This window comes from Prionailurus bengalensis, chromosome A1 (assembly GCF_016509475.1).
Source record: "Prionailurus bengalensis isolate Pbe53 chromosome A1, Fcat_Pben_1.1_paternal_pri, whole genome shotgun sequence".
Lineage (NCBI taxonomy): Eukaryota > Metazoa > Chordata > Mammalia > Carnivora > Felidae > Prionailurus > Prionailurus bengalensis.
Window position 1 is genome coordinate 2432917 of NC_057343.1, and position 16880 is coordinate 2449796.

General features: G+C 38.9%; 1 long non-coding RNA gene across 2 annotated transcripts in view; it reads left to right on the forward strand.

Annotated features, from left to right (window-relative positions):
* LOC122480531 overlaps window positions 1-14854 on the forward strand; it is a 29198-nt gene extending 14344 nt beyond the window's left edge. For both annotated transcript variants that reach the window (XR_006296590.1, XR_006296589.1), the window contains exon 3: window positions 14803-14854. This is a non-coding gene — a long non-coding RNA (uncharacterized LOC122480531). The remainder of the gene's footprint in view (window positions 1-14802) is intronic.
* The last annotated feature ends 2026 nt before the right edge of the window (window positions 14855-16880 follow it).

The window sequence follows — 16880 nt, forward strand, 5'->3', positions numbered from 1 at the left end:
ATGTGAAAGGCTTCTTTCAGAACAGAGGGACTAGCTGTCCCTCATCTCCGCTGACTTTGAGGAATCAGGCTCAAACTACAGCTTTAAGGATGGAAGGGTTTAGGTTCGTTTACAGTGAAGACTGGTAACTCAGTTCCATGGCAATTCCGGAAGTCTTTTAAAATAAGAGAATTCCTTGCGTGTCTGAGACAGCTTAAATCTTGATGTTAATCTGGGAGGCACTGAATTAGCTCAAGAGCAAATTCTGGGTAACCGTATCATGGTTGAATGTGTGATTCCAGTATTAGTCTTTTTTTTTTTTTTTAACGTTTTATTTTTGAGACAGAGAGAGACAGAGCATGAACGGGGGAGGGGCAGAGAGAGAGGGAGACACAGAATCGGAAACAGGCTCCAGGCTCTGAGCCATCAGCCCAGAGCCCGACGCGGGGCTCGAACCCACGGACCGTGAGATCGTGACCCGAGCTGAAGTTGGCCGCTCAACCGACTGAGCCGCCCAGGTGCCCCTAGTCTTTTTTATATATACAAAGACTTATTTGAGGTCTGATCATTACTCATTTGTGAAATTCTAACGATTTCAGTTTGGGAGCCACTAGTAGAAAACCTTCGTTTTATATATTTAAATGAATAAGTAATGAATAAAACAAAAACAAAATAACTGAAACCCAACAAAATTAATGGCTTGCCCAAAGTTACATCACAAGATGATGACAAAGTCAAGAAGAGAAAATTCAGATTTTTCTGGTCTTAATTGAACACTCTTTCTATAACAACAGTATACTACTCTCAAGTGTAAATTGTGATAGTCAATTGACAAGTTTTTCCCAAATAATTTAAATATCCCATAAAATATAATACCAGCTGAAGACCAGTCTGTTACCATCTTTCCTAACAAGCGCGAAAATTAATTGGAATCGGTGTGGCCTATGCTGAATAGTTTAGATCAGTCGTTTTGGAGGCTGTAATGTGTGAACAAATGAGCCAGGCGTCTCATTACCATGCAGGTTGGGTTCCATAGTAATGAGGTGGGCTTGCATTTCTAACAAGCTCCCAAGAGATCCTGATGTGGCAGCTGAGATTCAGACTAGGAATGGGAGACCCTTAGTGTCCTAAGAAGGGCATGGTTTCTGTCCTTAGAGAGCTTGCGCTTAAGACCCCAGGTGAAAAAAATAAGGAACAGAAGACAACAAATAAATACGTCTTGAATATCTGGTTTTTAAATATGTGTATTAGTTTTTGTGAATGTTAGATTTTTCCAATTAGAGGAAAGCCCCGCCCCCCCCTTTCAGTCCCTTTTTTGCTTTTTTATACCACGTAGAAAACCACACTCAGTACATAGTGGGTGTTAAGACATGCCAAGTGACGGTCATTATCATAGCTGGCTGGAAATATCAGATGAAAATTCCAGGTGGAACTGGATCATTCAGTCTTGTGATAAAATTCTTTTTGGCGATGGATTATCAGAATGGCTGGATGATGGCTTTCTTTGCAACTTCATCAATTCCCCCAATACTTGCCACTTCATAGGCAAAGCAGGGGCAGGCAGTCTCTTCAATGCCTGGGAACATGCTGCAGGTTTCAAGGCTGATGGACAGAGTGTATGTAGATGGCTGGCTATTAACTCTTTCCCCCTCAGACCAGAGTTTGAGGGTGAGGCAGAGGGTGATGGAAGCAATGAAAAAGACTGGGGTTTCCTCAAAAATAGTCTAGAGCTCTGCTAGCCCATACAGTAGATGCTAGCCCCTTGTGGCTATTGAAACGAACTAAAATTAAATAAAACACTGAAACGCAGTTCTGTAGTTGCACTAGATACATTTGAAGCGTGCATTGGATAGCAGTGCAGACACAGAACGTTTTCATGTTTGCGGAAAGTTCTATTGGCTATAAGGGGCAAAAAAGGAAGGAAAACTTGATTTTTGAGTGAAGGCTAGAAGTTATTGAAGAAATATATAATTAGACAGTGATTGCTTGATACAAGCATTCAGACTGAAGGAGAAGAAGAATGGGCTGGGGCAGGTTTAATTGGGGGGGGCAGGGAAAAGAAAGATAAATAAAATTAGGTGCTCACATCATAACCAATTCCTTTGACTCATTACTTTTTTTTTTTTTTTAATAAGTAACGTGTGCAAACCACATTACTTTACAGTGTCATCCCAGAACCCATCCACCTAGGAAAACACTTATTTGCTACAGCGCGTGGTGGTTTCTGCACTGCTTTATATATATTTTACAATACGCGAACTACTCTTGATTTTGTGTCTCCCCAGTGGTACGTGGGCATTCTTGTGTTAGCTCGGTTTGTGCAAGTGCTCAGACATCAGGCTCAGATGCCCTGCTTTTATGTCTTAACAGCCTTGTCTAGTTATTCTGTTTTCATTCATTCATTCATTCATTCATTCAACAAGTATGTTTTTAAATGTCTATTTATTTCTGAGAGGGGCGGGAGGAAAGAGAGGGGGCAGATGGAGAATCCCAGGCAGGCTCCACACCGTCAGCGCAGAGCCCAACATGGAGCTCAGACTCACCAACCGTGAGATCATGACCTGAGCTGAAATCAAGGGTCGGACGCCTAACCAACTGAGCCACCCAGGCGCCCCTCAACAAGTATTTATTAAACATCTACTAGGTGCCAGGCATTTGTGATTCTTAGGCTTCTTTCTCTTTTTCAGTGACAGCTTCTTTCTTCTGGTTGAGAATTTAAGCATCATAAAATGAAACTAACCAGGCTGAACTTCATATTACAAAATATTTTCTAAGTAGAGCAAAACACATTGTTTAGCAATCTGGGCCAAATGGATGAACTTCTGTCTTAGGAGGAGAGAACTTTTAATAGTTTTTCTTCTCTGGTCTTAAGATCCTCTCTGATTACTCAATAGCCTTAGTCCCTGTATTTGCTTCTTGGGGCTGCCATAACAAATTATCACTGACGGAGTGACTCACAACAACGGAAATGTATTCTGTTACAGATCTGGAGGCGAGAAGGCTGAAATCAAGGTGTCAGTAGGGCCGTGCTCCCTCTAGGGAAGCATTCGTTTTGGCCTCTTCCCACCTTCTGGTGCTTGCTGGTAATCCCTGGTGTTCCTCAGCATGCAGCCGCCTCCATCACCATGTGGCTCTTTCTTCTGTGTGTGTCAGTGCCTCTGTGTCCCCATCTCCTTCTCCTTTCTGCTCTAAAGACACTACTCTCTAGACCAGGGTCCACTTTAGCCCCCTATGACCTCGTCGTAACTTGATTATGTCCACAAAGACTCTGTGTCCAAGTAAGGTCATGGTCACCTGAATTGGGCATTATGACTGGAACATTTTTTTGGAGGATACAGTTCAACCCACAACAGCCGCTTTGAGTACATATGCACATGCATATATATGCAGGTCATTGGTTTTAGTCCCAAGAAAAGTAGCAAGGAAGCAGGACAAGGAGAGCCCGGGGTTCAACAAGAGAAGAAATAATATTACTCTGACCCTTGGTCCTTACAGCTCCTTCAGGGAGCGGATGGGACGAGCCGTGAGGAAGATCAAAGACAGCCCGGGGCCAGAGGGCAGAGTGATGAGCACACTGGACACCAAACGGATTATAAATCACTTCTAGTCCTTTTAAGTTCCTTCTGCCTTTTATTCTCTCCTACCACTCTTCCTTCCACTTGCCTCTTTTCTCTCTCCCCCCACCCTTCCACTTTCCGCTCAATCTCTCTGCCATCCCTTTCCTTTGAGCGCCAAAGTGAAGAAGAAATATATTATGTGATCAAAGAACTTCCAGAGGACGCTTGCATATTCCCTGTTAGGTTGTAGGTGCTTTATGAAGTTTTATCTTTTACAAACAAAACAACCTAAACCTAGCATCCTGAGGACAAATGATAGGGCAGGTTTTGTAAATTTCTTTTGCTTGATATCAACCAAATTTTGGTTGAATCCATTTTCTAAAATCCTTTGTCCTATTTTATTAATTCCCAGGGCACACAGTGGAAGCATTAACAGCATCTTGTTAATCAGCATATACACGTCAAAACAAATTAAGGAAACAGGAAGGATGTCTCTTAACATTTCTTAAAGAGCTGACTCATGTTATAGTTTAGTCTACTCTGATTTTCATGAGACTTTTGTTCATTCTTATTGCAAATATAAAGTACCCACCATGAACAAAGAATTTTGCTCAAATTGTAAATGGTGCAGAAATAAATAGGACACAGTCCCTGTTTTCAAGAAGTTCCCAGTTTGGTGGGAGAAAGATTCCTGTATACGTGACTCTGATAGAGGGTAAAAATACTCTGATGAATGCTGCAGACAGGTTCCAAGTATTTGGGGAAAGAGGGATTAATTATAACCGGGAGTGTTCTCGGAAGGGGTAGTGGAGTTTGCAGTGGGAATTCAAGAATGGAGAGCGTTGTCAACCAGCACCTATTGCTGAAAGAATACTTGAGCAAAGGTGTTGAGGTAGGACAGGGCAGGGTATGTTCTGAGAGGACACCAACAACTGTAGGGTATGGTTAAAGGGAAGCGAAGTAGAAAGTAAAGCTGAAAAGAAGTTTAAAGATCCAAAAGTGAAGGATTTCCCTTTGAATTTTAGATGGAAGGGTTTGGACTTCATTCTGTGTTTAATGGAGAATCATCACTCGGGGCGCCTGGGTGGCTCAGTCGGTTGGGCGTCCGACTTCGGCTCAGGTCATGATCTCAGTCTGTGAGTTCGAGCCCCGCATCGGGCTCCGTGCGGACAGCTCAGAGCCTGGAGCCTGTTTCGGATTCTGTGTCTCCCTCTCTCTCTGACCCTCCCCCATTCATGCTCTATCTCTCTCTGTCTCAAAAATAAATAAACGTTAATAAAAAAAAATTTTGATGGAGAATCATCACAGTTTCTCATTGGAAGACTGAAAGATCAGTGAGGAAGTTACGGAAACAGTGTAGAAGTCAGAGCACAAAAGATGCCACCAAGGGAAGGAGCAGAGGATATGGAGAACAGGAGGATTAGAAGCCCGAGCTAGAAGCAGAGTCAAGAGGATGTTGAAGATGAGGAAGAGCACGGAACAGTTGGAATCTTGGTGGTGCCATGAAAGAGGCAGGTTTACACAGGGAGGAGGAAGGGAGTCAACATTCTGTTCTGGTCTTGTGGTAATTTTGAAACGTTGATGTTGGAAAGTACAGCACGTAGTGAGAATGCATGTTTGGAGTTTTGGAGAGCAGTCAGAGCGAATATTCTTGAGCTCAGGGATGACTATTATTTACTGGAGAATGGATTTTAGGGAGAAATCTAGAAAAGCCCTTATAATACCATAGAAATACCATGTACCCACACTGAAAGTACATGTATCATATTGGAGAAATACTTAGAAACAAAAGCATTAGCATTTATCAGACATAACTGTGTCTAAAGAGGAAAAAAATGTACAAAGGAGAAAAACACTAAGTGTCTTGTCACTAAGTGATAAAAAAAAAAGACAGGGATTCAAGGGGGAAAAGGGCCTAATTTCAAGAATCATTTGTTGATTGAAGGGAGTCTTGTTATTGACGGGTTTTATATTTTATAATGGATCATTGAAAGGTTGTGGAATATACTTACATAAAAGTGTTATCATTCTAATGTTCAGATACAGCAGTCAGAATAGAGAGCTGTGCGGGTAGTCAGTTAACGGGAAAATGATTTTGTCCTCTATGCTTAAGTCCTTCTAGTCACTTAGGAGGCATTTCTAGTTTTATTTAACTTAATTTCCTCACTTTATTTCCCTACCACAATGGAACAGGCTTCCTCAGGAGGCCTTAGACTTCCCACTCAGGAAGTGCTCAAGGAAAGTATGATTGACCAGATATCTGTTGAGATGTTTCAAAAGTCATTTTTTCTTTGGGAGGAAAGTTGGCCTAACTGTCAGCCAAAACCGTATGAGCTCAAGATTAGGAGTTAAAGATTGGTTAGGCATCGCCGGGTTAGAGGCTAGTCATTACCTTCTGGTTCCAACGACATTCCTGTTGTTGATTCTTTTGGAACCCAAAGTAGAAAGGATCACAGGAGATTGTAAATAATCTTAGTATCTTTTATCTTTCCTTTATGATTCTTATTTTCTAAACTTTTAACATTTTTAGTTCCTAGGTAGGGAGAGTAGGAATGGAAACTTGTCTTATGGGGTGTTTTGTTTGAATTTTGAAGGCAGCCAAAAAGAGAAGCTTTATTTTAAAATAATATCTTAAAAATTTTATTTCAAGTCAATTCTTGGAGTTTAAATGGAAAAATTACCAAGTATGTTTATGTTGTTAGGGTTAAAGGTTTACAATTAATACAAAATACCTTAAAGTTTTCAATTGACTGTAACACTGACAATTTTGTATCTACATAAGAGATACATTTCATTATTTAACTTGCTTTTTCACTTGAATCTTACTCTCTTTTCTATGCTTGGAATATGTGCTTATGCTAACTATGATTACAAAATTAGTCCCATTAAATATGGCGGAAAATGAAAACAGTCTTTGTAAATCTTACATAAAGACAAAGATAAAATACAACCGCTTAAGTATCCTCTCCTACTCCATGAGTGTTTTTGTAACAAAATTGTGGTTCTATCATTTGGTAGTCTTAAAGCCAATCTTAATCCAATTTCTAGTCCCATTAGCAAGAGTCATATTCACATATATTTTTTCAACAATAGATGGCACTAGCATACAAGTATCTCATGAGTATTCAACCCAACAGAAATGTTACTAGGTGGGAGAAAGATAAAAGATACTCAGGATGCCTGAAGACCAGGAATGCAGTTCGGATGAACACAGATATATCGGGGAGCCACGTGAGATACAAGCAGTTCTTGAGCAGGAAAGCACTTCCAAACATGAACATAAGTGCCAAAACATCTGGGGTAGGCTGGTCTCTTGTTGAGGAGAACAATAAAAACCAGCTCTCTTGGAGAATGACTAACCAGAAAATCTACCTAATTTCCCAAAATAAATTCTAAAGAATGAAGGAAACCAAGGATTGCATTTGCAAACCCCACTGCAACCCTAGCAAAAGTAGAAGTATAGAAGAATGTGAAGAAGAAAAAGGAGACTTTAGAAATGGGATGATGACTGAATGCCATAGGTATTTGGAACTTCAGAAAAAAGTGCTATGGGGGCACCTGGGTGGCTCAGTCGGTTGAGCATCCGACTTCAGCTCAGGTCATGATCTCACGGTCCGCGAGTTCCAGCCCCGCGTCGGGCTCTGTGCTGACAGCTCGGAGCCTGGAGCCTGCTTCGGATTCTGTGTCCCCCGCGCTCTCCGCCCCACCCCTGCTTGTGCTCTGTCTCTCTCTGTCTTTCAAAAATGAATAAACGTAAAAAAAATTAAAAAGAAAAAAGTGCTATGTACTCTCTGCCTATTGGTTCCTAAAAAGTATAAAAAGTATGATGACGGCACAGCTGTCTAAGAAAATGTCCTCTGGGCAGAAAAATACCAGTAAAGGTGATAAACTGACCCTGATTATGATGCAATACTTGTACAGTTGACCTTTGAACTGTGCAGGGGTTAGGGGCACCAGCCCCTGCACAGTCAAAAATCCGTGTATCGTTTTGGATTCCCCCCGAATTTAACTACTAATAGCCTACTTTTGACGAGAAGCCTTATTGATCAACAGTCAACACATATTTTGTATATGTATTATATACTGTATTACAATAAACTAGGGAAAAGAAAATGTTACTAAGAAAAGCATAAGGAAGAAAAAATACATTTACAGTACTGTACTGTATTTATCGGGAAAAATCCATGTATAAGTGGACCTGCGCAGTTCAAACTCAACTGTAATCACATGACAGTTTTCCATTTGCAAAGCTGGCATACATGAAACTTTACTTGTATTGAATTCGACTTAAAAACCATTGCAGTTTGAGTGTTTGTTCCCAGAATGGTCAAACAAACACTTCTTGCTAAATAAGCTAAACTTAATTTTATACTACCACATAAAAATTAATTGCAATTAAGGCTTTTCTTTAAGTTAAATTCTTTATGAGAATATAAGAGCACAACAATGGGTTTACATATTGCCTCTGGGTCTCCTTTTCCTTACTGGTAAAATGTAAGGGCTAGATTATTTTTAATATTCCTCTACTGTTCTATGATATTGCATATAAGAATGATATATGACTTAGAGCAAGATTTAAAGAAATATAAACACCCAACTTAAAACTAAATATTTATTATTAATGCTTTAATAAAGTTAATCCCTTACATTTTTTCCTTATAAGTTGACAAATTTATTTTGAATTTTTCCTAATGTCAAATATCTACAGGCTGTAGTATAGTCCAGGTTTTCCTGGATTTCCGTGGTCTTTGGAGTAAAACTATATTGCTTTGAATATATTTGCATTATTCAATATCTTCTGCTAATAAAACTTTTCTCATCTACTTTTCCTGCTTTACTACTAAAGTCATGAATATGTTTAAAATTATAACTTGTAAAAATACTTAAGATGAACAATTCTCTTTAGTAATTCAATAAGTTTATAACCTACCTTTGACACTCCTCAATGGTGCAAGCTACTTTGGACGATGAAGCGTTAAAAAGGAAATTAAAAAAGCCAAAAGCACCTGGTGACTCGGTTAAACATCTGACGTTGGCTCAGGTTGTGATCTCATGGTCCATGAGTTCGAGCCCTGCGTCGGGCTCTGTGTTGACAGCTCAGAGCCTGGAGCTTGCTTTGGATTCTGTGTCTCCCTTTCTCTCTCTGCCCCTCCCCCACTCATGCTCTGTGTGTGTGTGTGTGTGTGTGTGTGTGTGTGTCTCTCTCTCTCAAAAATAAATAAACATTAAAAAAATTATTTAAAAAAAAGCCAGACTCTTGCCACTCATATAACAAATATGGTGGTTTTAAGAACAAGGTCAAGTTCTACTGGTTTGTAAAATCTTTCCTTAAATTCCTAGCTACTCAGCTTGACTGTTGTTCTGTAATTGTCATCTTCATATATGTATCTCTCTGAGTAGATCCTAAGGTAATTAATTGAAACCAAATTATTTTCTTGTGTATTTCACTGATAATTTTCTTTTGCTATTTTCTCTCTCTTTTTTTTCTCCTTGATTTTCTATTTGTCTGATGTCACATATGCTAGACTGATTCTGATCCTGTTTATCATGCGTAGTTCAGTAGACTTTTGATTCCAATAAAGTTGTGGTTTTCTTCATCATGGATTTTGCTACCATTACTCCATTTGGTTTCTTCCAGAACTTTATTGTGATTTCTTATCTGCTGATGGACTCTTGGTCTCATTATTATGTAGGTTTACATTTTAGCAGAGTCTCAGAGTGGAGAGAAGGTAAATACGTATGTATTATCTGTCTTCTATGAGTAGAGTTAAAAGTACTTTTATGGTTAATTTGGTTAGGACTTAAAGACATTAACTTAGATCACTGGTTCTTAAAGTTTAATCTTTGGACCAGCAGCATCAGCATGACCTGGGAGTTGGTTAGAATGCAAAATCTTGGGCCCATCCTAGACCTACTGAATCAGAAACTTCAGGGATGATTCTGAACAACCCATGTTTTGACAAGCCCTCCGCATGATTCTGTTGCAAGATAAAGTTTGAGACTACTGATTAAGGGAATCTGACACTTCTTAGGGCACCGTTTCTTTCTTAGCCTCTTTGTTTTTCTATTGAGTTAATTTTGGCTCTCCTTTTTATTACTTTACTTTCTGTTTATCTTTTTTTCTTTTTACTAACTTCTTTTTTTCTTTTTTTAAAAAATGTTTATTTTCATTTCGAGAGACAGTGGATGCATGCGCCCATGTGACGGGCAGAGAGAGGGACAGAGAGAACCCCAAGCTGACTCTGTGTTGCCAGCGCAGAGCCTGATGCAGGGCTCGATCTCATGAACCATGAGATCATGACCTGAGCCAAAATCAAGAGTCAGATGCTTAAATGACTGAGCCACCCAGGCACCCCTCTTTTTACTAACTTCTTAAGTATATACTTAGATTTCATCTTTATTTTCTCTCTCTCTCTCTCTCTCTCTCTCTCTCTCTCTTTTTTAATTTTAGAGAGCACATGGGGGAGAGGGGCAGAGGGAGAGAGAGAGAGAAAATCTTAAACATTCTATACGCTCAGCACAAAGCTCAACATGGGGCTCGATCCCATGGCCCTGTGATCATGACTGAACCACCTAGGTGCCCCTCTTTTCTAAATTAGGCATCTAAGTCCTTAAATATTCATGAATTACTGCTTTTGCCATACGTCTACAAGTTTTCGAATGTGGTGTTTCTTTTTTCTTTTAATTTTTAATTTCATTTTATTTTTTATTTTTATTTTTTTTAATGCTTATTTATTTTTGAGAGAGAGAGAGTGAAACAGCATGAGCAGGGGAGGGGCAGAGAGAGAGAGACAGAGAGACAGACAGAGAGACAGAATCTGAAGCAGGCTCCAGGCTCCAAGCTGTCAGCACAGAGCCCGATGCAGGGCTCGAACTCATGAACTGTGAGATCATGACCTGAGCTCAAGTCAGAAGCTTAACCAACTGAGCCACTCAGGTGCCCCTCTTTTTTTTTTTTAATTTCACCATATTTGGCTTATTTATTTATTTATTTTAAGTAAACTCTACCCCCAATGTGGGGCTCAAGTTGCGTGCTTTACCAACTGAGCCATCCAGGCACCGCTCAAATATGGTGTTTCTATTATTCATTTTTACAAATATTTAAAATTTTCCACTATGATGTCTTCTTTGACACATTTTGTGAAGTTTTGCTTTAATTTTCAAATATAGGGCCTTTTGTTTATCTTTTTGTTTATGCCTTCTCTTGTGTTTAGAGAGTGAGACTTGTGTGCTATTTCTTTTAAATGTAGAGACTTGCTTTGCATTAATTTTTGTAAATATTCCCTTTGTGCTTGAGAAAAATGTGCATTCTGTAATTATTGGATCTGTTCTAGATACGTCCAGTAAGTCAAGCTTATTTGTTGTGTTTTCAAATTCTTTCAAAGCTGTAGTTGCTATTGCTTTTTTGTTTACTTGTCTTATTTCACGTTTGGGAAAAATATGTTGAACTCTTCCAATCAATATACACATCTTACGACAATAATTTGTCACTTACTTCCTGTAGTTCAAGCAGTAGTTGTTTGTTTTTTAGTTTTGAGGCATATAAGTTGTAGAATTGTAGTAATTTGTTGGTGCACTGACTCTTTTTATCGTCATGTAATGATGTATCCTTAATAGTGCTTGTGGTCAGAGAATATCTTTTGTCTGAAATAAATATAGCTACTCTAGCTATCTTTTGCTTATTAGTTTCCTGGAAGTCTTTTTCCATATGTAAAAATGAGGTAAAATTTAGTTTAAGATTTCCCCTTATCTCTATGTTTTGGTTTTTGTGAATAGCATATGACTAGGTTTTGCCTGTCTTTTATCTGGCAAGTTTAGTTCACCAGCTTTTCTTGTGATTATAGACATATTTAAATTTGTTTCAATAATCTTATTTGGTGCTATTTGACTATGTTTTCCTATGTTTTTTTACTTCTTTCTTGCCTTTTAAATACTGATAATTAAAAAAAAAAGAATACTGGTTGGAAATGATACCTTCAATTTTCATAGTTGAACTCTTATGCATACTTATTTATAAACATTTAAAGTTAATATTTTAGCCTTCTTTTGGACAACTTGGGTCCTTGGAACACTTTAGCTCTGATCACTTTGTCCCAATTTTTATCTTGTTTTTATTCAACATTTTATTCTAGCCTTATCTTTCCAAATCAAACATTACTATTGATTCAGAAGATATTCCTGCATTTTAGGCAAGTTATTTGCCCACTTCTTCCTGCATTTCAGTCCCCCTTTCTGAGATCATTTTCCTTCTCATGAATATATCTTTTATAAGTTCCTCTAGTGTTGTCTTATGGTCTACATAGATGCTTATTTTAGAAAAGAGGGCCACCTGGGTGGCTCAGTCCATTGAGCGTCTGACTCTTGATTTTGGCTCAGATCATGAACCCAGGGCCATGGGATTGAATGTAGTCTTACGGACTACACTAGGGGAACTTAAAAATACTCAGTTTTTTAATTTATCAGGATTTACATTAAAATGATATCACCTGGAAACACATATAATTTTACTCCTTCCTTTCCAATTTGGACACCTTTTATTTCTTTTTCTTGCCTAATTGCTCTGGCTACAATTTCCAGTACTGTGTAATAGAAGTGGTGAAAGTAGACATGTTCGCCTTGTTCCTAATTTTAGAGGAAAAGCTTCCTTTTACTACTGAGTGTGATGTTTCCCATGGAATTTTCATGTGTGGCCTTACTTATGTTGAGGTAGCTTTCTTCTATTCCTAGTTTGTTTGATGTTTTTATCGTGAAGGGGCATTGAATTTTGCCAAATCCTTTTTCTATAGCAATTGAAATGATCGGGTGGTTCCTCCCATTTCATTCTATTTTTGTGGCATATCACATTGATAGTTTTCATATACTGAACCATTCTTGAATTCCTTAAATAAATCCCACTTGATCATGGTTCATTATTTATTTATTTATTTATTTACTTACTTACTTACCTACTTACTATTTTTAAAAATATAATTCATTCTCGAATTGACTAACATACGGCGTATAAAGTATGCTCTTGTTTTTTGGGATAGATTCCCATGATTCATCACTTACATACAACACCCAGTGCTCATCTCAAGTGCCCTCCTCAATGCCCATCACCCATTTTCCCCTCTTACCCACCCCCCCATCCACCCTTAGTTTGTTCTCTGTATTTAAGAGTCTCTTAGGGTTTGCCTCCCTCCCTCTCTGTTTGTAACTATTTTTCTCCCCGTCCCTTCCCCCATGGTCTTCTATTAAGTTTCTCAAGATCCACAGTGAGTGAAAACATATGATATCTGTCTTTCTCTGACTGACTTATTTCACTCAGCATAATACCTTCCAATTGCATCCACGTTGCTGTAAATGGCATGATTTCATTCTTTCTTGTTGCCAAGTAGTATTCTGTTGTATATATAAACCACATCTTCTTTATCCATTCATCAGTTGATGGACATTTAGGCTCTTTCCATAATTTGGTTATTGTTGAAAGAGCTGCTATAAACATTGGGGTACATGTGCCCCTATGAATCAGCACTCCTGTATCCCTTGGGTAAATTCCTAGCAGTGCTATTGCTGGGTCATAGGGTAGTTCTATTTTGAACTTTTTGAGGACCCTCCACACTGTTTTCCAGAGTGGCTGTACCAGTTCACATTCCCACCAACAGTGCAGGAGGGTTCCCGTTTCTCCACATCCTCGCCAGCATCTGTAGTCTCCTGAGTTGTTCATTTTAGCCACTCTGATCGGCGTGAGGTGGTATCTCAGTGTGGTTTTGATTTGTATTTTCCTGATGATGAGTGACGTTGAGCATCGTTTCATGTACCTGTTGGCCATCTGGATGTCTTCTTTGGAAAAGTGTCTTTTCATGTCTTCTGCCCATTTCTTCACTGGATTATTTGTTTTTCGGGCATTGAGTTTGTTAAGTTCTTTATGGATTTTGCATACTAACCCTTTATCTGTATATGTCATTTGCAAATATCTTTTCCCATTCCGTCGGTTGCCTTTTAGTTTTGTTGCTTGTTTCTTTTGCAGTACAGAAGTTTTTATCTTGATAGAGTCCCCATAGTTCATTTTTGCTTTTATTTCCCTTGCCTTCGGAGACGTGTTGAGTAAGAAGTTGCTGCAGCTGAGGTCAAAGAGGTTGTTGCCTGCTTTCTCCTCTAGGGTTTTGATGGTTTCCTGTCCCACATTTAGGTCTTTAATCCATTTTGAGTTTGTTTTTGTGAATGGTGTAAGAAAGTGGTCTAGTTTCATTCTTCTTCATGCGCTCTCCAGTTCTCCCAGCACCATTTGCTAAAGAGACTGTCTTTTTTCCATTGGATACTCCTTACTGCTTTGTCAAAGATTAGTTGGCCATACATTTGTGGGTTCAATTCTGGGTTCTCTATTCTATTCCATTGGTCTATGTGTCTGTTTTTGTGCCAATACCACACTGTCCTGATGATTACAGCTTTGTAGTAGAGGCTAAAGTCTGAGATTGTGATGCCTCCCACTTTGGTTTTCTTCCTCAGTATTACTTTGGCTATTCGGGGTCTTTTGTGGTTCCATACAAATTATAGGATTGTTTGTTCTAGCTTTAAGAAGAATGCTGGTGTAATTTTGATTGGGATTGCATTGAATGTGTAGATTGCTTTGGGTAGTATAGAATGTTTTTCCGTTTCTTTGTGTCTTCAATTTTGTTCATAAGTTTTCTATCGTTTTCAGCATACAGATCTTTTACATCTTTGGTTACGTTTATTCCTAGGTATTTTATGGTACTTGGTGCAATTGTAAATGGGATCAGTTTCTTGATTTCTCTTTCTGTTGCTTCATTATTGGTGTATAGAAATGCAACCAATTTCTGTACATTGATTTTGTACCCTGCGACGTTGCCTAATTCATGCATCAGTTCTACAGCGTTTTGGTGGAGTCTTTAGGGTTTTCCATGTACAGTATCATGTCATCTGCAAAAAGTGAAAGTTTGACTTCTTCTTTGCCAATTTTTATGCCTTTGATTTCATTTTGTTGTCTGATTGCTGATGCTAGCGTTTCCAACACTATGTTAAACAACAGCTGTGAGAGTGGACATCCCTGTCGTGTTGCTGATCTCAAGGGGAAAGTTCTCAGTTTTTTCCCAATTGAGGATGATATTAGCTGTGGGCTTTTCATATATGGCTTTTATGATGTTTAAGTATGTTCCTTCTTTCCTGTCTTTCTTGAGGATTTTTATTAAGAAAGATGCTGTATTTTGTCAAATGCTTTTTCTGCATCTATTGACGGGATCATATGGTTCTTATCCTTTTATTACAGTGATGTATCACATTGATTGATTTGCGAATATTGAACCAGCCCTGCAGCCCAGGAATGCATCCCACTTGATCATGGTGAGTAATTCTTTTTATATGCTGTTGAATTCGATTTGCTAGTGTTTTGTTGAGAATTTTTGCATCCACGTTCATCAGGGATATTGGCCTGTAATTCTCCTTTTTTGTGGGGTCTCTGTCTGCTTTGGGAACCAAAGTAATGCTGACTTCATAGAATGAGTCTGGAAGTTTTCCTTCCCTTTCTATTTTTTGGAACAGCTTGAGAAGGATAGGTATTATCTCTGCTTTAAATGTCTGGTAGAATTCACCTGGGAAGCCATCTCACCTAGGACTCTTATTTGTTGGGAGATTTTTGATAACTGATTCAATTTCTTCACTAGTTATGGGCGTGTTCAAATTTTCTGTTTCGTTCGGTTTAAGTTTTGGTGGTGTGTGGGTATCTAGGAATTTGTCCATTTCTTCCAGGTTGTCCAGTTTGTTGGCATCTAATTTTTCATAGTATTCTCTGATAATTCCTTGTATTTCTGAGAGACTGGTTGTGATAAATCCATTTTTATTCATGATTTTATTATTTGGGTTCTTTCTCTTTTCTTTTTGAGAATTCTGGCTAGGGGCTTATCAATTTTGTTTATTTTTTCAAAAACCACCTGTTAGTTTCATTGATCTGTTCTACTGTTTTTTTGGATTCTATATTGTTTATTTCTGCTCTGTTCTTTATTATTTCTCTTCTTCTGCTGAGTTTGGGTTGTCTTTGCTGTTCTGCTTCTAGTTCCTTTAGGTGTGCTGTTACATTTTGTACTTGGGATTTTTCATGTTTCTTGAGATACGCCTGGATTGCAACGTATTTTCCTCTCAGGACTGCCTTTGCTACATCCCAAAGCGTTTGGACTGTTTTGTTTTCATTTTCATTTGTTTCCATATATTTTTTAATTTCTTATTTAATTGCCTGGTTGACCCCTTCGTTTCTTTAAAAAAAATTTTTTTTTAAACATTTTTTCATTTTAGAGAGTGAGAGAGACAGAGCATGAGTGGGGGAGGGGCAGAGAGAGAGGGAGACACAGAATCCGAAGCAGGCTCCAGGCTCTGAGCTGTCAGCACAGAGCCCAACGTGGGGCTCGAACTCATGAACCCTGAGATCATGACCTGAGCCGAAGTCGAACGCTTAACTGACTGTGCCACCCAGGCACCCCTGATTTATGATTTTTGATTGAGAATTCATATTTAGTCGGTTAATGTGTGGAAACCCTGGGGACCTCAGTTGAGGATATTTGTTTCTTCTTGGAAGATAGGGGTTTCTTTGGACCTTTGTCGAGTCTCTGGCCAAATCCTCATGCCTTTATTTCAACTCCCCTCCCTTCATCATGGCTAGGTTGATATGTAATATTTACTGCCATGCAACACAGCACTTTACCCATGTTTATAACTCACTGTGTATTTTTCTTCCTTGTAAGTTTATGTTATGAATCAGTTAGAATAGGCTAGGCTACATTGTGTTAAATAATTCCCAAAATCTCAGTCTTTTGAAACAGCATAAGTTGATCTCTCACCCACATAGGGACTGATGCAGGTCACAGGACATGTATCACCAGGGCACCTGTCCTCAGGCAGCCCAGGTTACTTTGTTCTTATGGTTCTACTGTGTCAACGTGAGGCCCCTGCTTTCATGACGTAAACAGAAAAGAGAGCAGAGAGAATTTTATATGAAACTTTTATTCTGTCAACTCAAAAGCGACATTTGTCATCCAGCTCATATTTTTGGAGGGAGTTATGTGATTCCTCCAGCCGCAAGGGACCTGGGAAATACGATCTTCCAGAGGCCCAAGAAGGAAAGGAGAATCAGATACTGGTAACCCCTGATAATGACTGCCACAGCTTAATTCCCGAGAGCCCACCAATGTGGCAAAAATGGCTTTTTATGTAGAATTTACTTGTTGCACGTTGAGAGGGCCTTTCATACTATCTAGACTGCAACTCTGCGGGATGGGAAGCTCCCAGCTCATTCTTACATGCACCAAGATCTGAGAGCCCGATGACGTCTGATGATGTCACAAGTTCTACTACTGT